The 4,143-nt window shown below is 47.3% G+C and overlaps 1 pseudogene across 1 annotated transcript; it reads left to right on the forward strand.

Annotated features, from left to right (window-relative positions):
- Window positions 1-3,350: 3,350 nt before the first annotated feature.
- Window positions 3,351-3,853, forward strand: LOC308562382 (ferritin light chain pseudogene; annotated as a pseudogene). The gene has a single exon. The product of its transcript is annotated as a ferritin light chain pseudogene (transcript).
- Window positions 3,854-4,143: the final 290 nt, after the last annotated feature.

Raw genomic sequence — 4,143 nt, forward strand, 5'->3', positions numbered from 1 at the left:
CTTCCATTTTTCCCAGTCAAGGAACACAAGATTTCTGAGTCGAGGATGCTTAGTGGATTTTGCATCATCAGTGGCTTTGAAAGTAAGACTTCAGCATCCAGCCTCAATTAGCCTTCACTCATTAATCAGCTTTGCTTTTTCTGCCTTTCCAGGTTTACGAGTAGAAATTGGGGCCTAAGAGACACTATCAGCCAGAATCCCAGGGGACAGAACCTACTGCACTCACTTCTATACATCATCCCAAACAAATGTTAGCCCCAACAACATATTCTATGAGAGCTACGCTAGCAGGCAGCTATGTGGTCAGGCTTAAAGCTTACCCATGTCACCCTTCTCCCAGCAAATGCTACCCCTAGACCAGGGAGCAAAGGGAGCGCCATCGGATATGCTTAGGGATGGAATCTCCACATCAAATCCACCAGCAAGACCTGGGTGTTCTATTTCAAAAAATGGTGAACAGCCCAGCCGGCGTGGCTCAGCAGTTGACCATTGACCTAGGATCTAGGAGATCGAGGTTCAATTCCTGGTCAGGGCACATGCCTGGGTTGTGGGCTCGATCTCCAGTTGGGGGCGTACAGGAGGCAGCCGATCAATGATTCATCATTGATGTTTCTATCTCTCTCTCCCTCTTCCTTCCTCTCTCTGAAATCAATAAAGACATATTTAAAAAAAAAAAAATAAGTGAACATTTATTTCCACCTCTTCACCCCAATCCAGGCTACCATCATTTCCTGGGTGTCGGGCAGACAACTGCCTCCTTTGACAGCTGTGACTTTCTCTCCCTGTCAATCCATTTTCCACTTCACGCCTGAATAATCTCTTCAAAATTCAAAGTAAATTATGTCACCCATGATCAAAAACATTAATTTCTTTCTACCTAAAATATACAAACTCCTTACTACGGCCTAAAAGCCTCCCAGTGCAATTCTGTTCCCTCTTGATGGGCTCCTCATCTTACGGGTCTCAGCTTAAATCCGTGGTTCTCAATAGGGAGCAATTTTGGCCCCAAGGGACATCTGACAATATCTGGAGACATTTTTGGTTATCCCAATGGGGGTGGAGGGTGCTACTGGCAACTAGTGGGCAGAGGCCAGGGATGCTGCTAAACATCCTGCAGTGTGCAGACAGTCACCACAACAAAGGATTGTCTGGCCCAACGTGTCAATAGTGCCGAGGCTGACAAATCCTGGCTTAAATTCATTTCCCCAGAGAGCTCTTCCCTGAGTGTCTTTATCTAAAGTTGGTTCCCCTGCCCCTGTCTGTAAATATGTCTTTGTTTTTGTTTACATACTTGGTATGTGCTCCACCAGGTTGGGGACCGAGCAGGTCTTGCTCAGCTCGGCCCCTGTCACTTTTCCCCTCCCCTGGGAATGAGCAGGGAGGAAGGAGAAGGGAGAGGGCGAGCAGCCCACCCGCTCTTCCCGAGCCTCTGCCAGTATCATTCCCACCGTCCACTTCATGTGGAACATTTGCCATTCAACTTGGCCAAGGGCACCGATAGTTTTACTAGAGAATAAGGACTTTGAAACATTTTTAAAAAGTCTGTGGTGAGGGGTGGCGTGAAGATGTCTCGGTTTCTTCAGTATTGACTTCGCTTTTTTCAAACAAGTCCCACGGAGGGTAGGAAGCAGGCCTATTCCGGTCCCAGCTGTTGACCCAGCGCCCGGCACAGTGCCTAGCACACAGATAGCAGGTTCCCAACAATGTTTATGAATGAGCGGCTGAATGAATACATATCCGAGGAGGACACATGTACACCCTCAGCCTCATTACACCCACTTCCCTAGCACCTCCTAAATCCGTTCAGAGAGCCGGTCTCCCCTCGCACACACACACCTTTTTAGGCTCTGGCTCCTTTTCTTGCTGACCCTTAAAGAAAGCATTGCCAATAAAAACTTCACTCCTGGAAAAAATTTCTCTCCTTTGTCAGCTATTTCAGACTGCCCTTGAAGGAAAAATAAGTTTGGCTTCAAGTTTTCCCAACGCCCATTTATAGTTCCTCACACAAAGCCCAGACATTTATACTATTTTGTCTTCCAGTGGCCAGTGAACTCTCTCAAAGGTAACCTTCCCTCCACCCCCCAACAACTCCACCCCAATAACACCACCCCAACTACCTCTGCCCCCACACAGGGCTGCCAAGGACCTATGGGAATAAGCTGCTGGCTGTGAGGTTTCTACAATGCACTCCTTACTGGAATAAATCTGCCTAAATTTCACTTTTAAACCCCAGAGATTAATGTTATCTTATTAGCAACACAAAATGGAAAAGACTGAGCTCTTTCAGTTTAATCTGCTTAGTTGCCAAGGTTGCAAGGAGCTTCTCCAAGGAATGTGGTTAGCTTTTGTTAGAGGAAGGGGGGGAAAGTCCAACATATTATTTGGCATAAATCTGCCTATTTAATTTGGATTGTGAAAACCCAACTGATTAAGCCCTGGGCCGGTCATTTTTTCCTATGGAGCTACAAATCATTTTTATTAGGAAATCTCATACCATGAAACTCACTGCTGCAAATTCTACTTTTATTCCCTCTCTCTGTCTCTGTCTCTCTCTGTCTCTCTGTGTCTCTGTCTCTGTGTCTCTGTCTCTCTCTGTGTGTGTCTCTCTCTCCCTCTCTCTCTCCCTCTCTCTCTCTCTCTCTCTCTCTCTCTCACACACACACACACACACACACACACACACACACTCCATAACCAGCTCTTTATTCTCATCATCTCCATCTGGTGGTGATTCAAATCCTCTAGTACTTTAAAAAATATTGACTCCAGAGTGCCTCTGTATGTTTGCATACATATTATATCTATCATACTTATCCATTGTATTCAAAAATAAAACCCAGAAATTAAAAAAATTATTGACTCATTTAAAAATAACAGTAATAAACCCATTACATGTTTAACAAACATATTTTAATGAAAAATAACCGTATGTTCCAAAACAAAAAATATATATGAAAAAAGTGTCATTATTTTACTTTTTTGCACATCCCTTTAATGTCTGGCTTAATAAAAGACAGCCAAATTCTCATATCTGTTTCTGCACTCAATCTGTTTCAATATCTTGTTTTTGGTTGAAACATATAAGGAAAATCTGGCCTCGTGGGGCCCCTCGCGCTATAAAAGAAGCTGCTGGGCCACGACCTCTCACAGTGCCCTCTACAGTCCCCCGGATCTGTCTCTTGCTTCAACAGTGTTTGGACGGAACAAACCCAGGGGTGCCCCTTCTTCCAGCCTCCGCCCACCCCCAACCTCTTTTCCAGTCTCAACCTTTGGAACCACCTCAGCCATCCTCAGCCTCCAAGACCAGCTGACACTGTTTTTTGAGCTTAATTCCTGATTGCTGACCAACCATGAGCTCCCAGATTCATCAGAATTATTCCACCGAGGTGGAGGCTTTTGTCGACCACCTGGCCAGCCTGCCTCTGCGGGCCCCACACCTACCTCTCTCTGGGCTTCTATTTCCAGCATGATGATGTGGCTCTGGAGGGCTTGGGCCACTTCTTTTCCAGTTGGCCAAAGAGAAGCCCAAGGGCGCTGAGCTTCTCTTAAAGATGAAAAACCAGTGCCATGGCCACGTTCTCTTCCAGGCCGTGCTGAAGCCTTCCCAGGATGAGTGGGGCAAAACTCAGGGCGCCATGGAAGCCGCATGGCCTTGGAGAGGATCCCGAGCCAGGCCCCTCTGGATCTGCTTGCCCGCACAGACCCTCATCTCTGTGACTTTCTGCAGAGTCACTTCCCGGAGGTGAAACTCATCAAGAAGACGGGCGACACCTGCCTCATCTCCACAGCTGGCGGCCCCCAGGCCGGGCTGGGCGAGTATCTCTTTGAAAGGCTCCCCCTCAAGCAGGACTAGGAGCCTTTGGAGCCCAGAGATCTTTGAGGGGCCCTTCTGCATCCCCGGGTGCCTGGCTTCTGCCTGAGCCTCGCCCTGAGACCACTAGCCATTCTTTTTTTTTCTTTTTTTAAATCCTCACCTGAGGATATTTTTTCCCATTGCTTTTTCAGAGAGAGAGAAACATCGATTGGTTGCCTCCTGCACACACCCCGACCCGGGCTGGGGATGGTGCCTGAAACCAAGGTATGTGCCCTTGACCGGAATCAAGCTCGAGACTCTTCAGTCCGCAGGCTGACGCTCTAACCACT

This window comes from Miniopterus schreibersii (genome assembly GCF_964146895.1).
Source record: "Miniopterus schreibersii genome assembly, chromosome: 1".
NCBI lineage: Eukaryota > Metazoa > Chordata > Mammalia > Chiroptera > Miniopteridae > Miniopterus > Miniopterus schreibersii.